The 397-nt window shown below is 52.6% G+C and overlaps 1 protein-coding gene across 1 annotated transcript in view; it reads right to left on the reverse strand.

Annotated features, from left to right (window-relative positions):
- LOC104468369 (protein Smaug homolog 1-like) overlaps positions 1-397 on the reverse strand; it is a gene marked incomplete at its 3' end in the record, with an annotated part of 37,381 nt that overhangs the window by 23,702 nt on the left and 13,282 nt on the right.

Genomic DNA, 397 nt, shown 5'->3' on the forward strand with positions numbered 1-397 from the left:
GGGGGGACCAAACTAAGGGTTCTAACTGCCAGCAGCCACTGCATAGCCGTGTGTACTGGGGCAAAAAAAAGATATCAGCAAAATGCTGCCTCGAGCAGAGAAATTAGGAAGAAGCACAGACTGCCGAAAAGCCTGTCAAGTGAATTTTTTAAAAAAAAAATGATGTTTTGAAACACACGTTTCCCGTCTGTTCAAGAAATTGGACAGAGAAACAATAACCCGTTTGTTGCTGCTCTCTCCAAGCAGCGCACACGAGAGCCCGTCCAGGCTCAGCCAGGGAAGGGGACACGGTCCGAGGCTGGAGCAGCTCCCGTGCGAGGACAGGCTGAGAGAGTTGGGGGTGTGCAGCCTGGAGAAGAGAAGGCTCCGGGGAGACCTTCCAGCACCTCCCAGTGCT

This window comes from Pterocles gutturalis, unplaced genomic scaffold (genome assembly GCF_000699245.1).
Source record: "Pterocles gutturalis isolate BGI_N339 unplaced genomic scaffold, ASM69924v1 scaffold28114, whole genome shotgun sequence".
Taxonomy (NCBI): Eukaryota; Metazoa; Chordata; class Aves; order Pterocliformes; family Pteroclidae; genus Pterocles; species Pterocles gutturalis.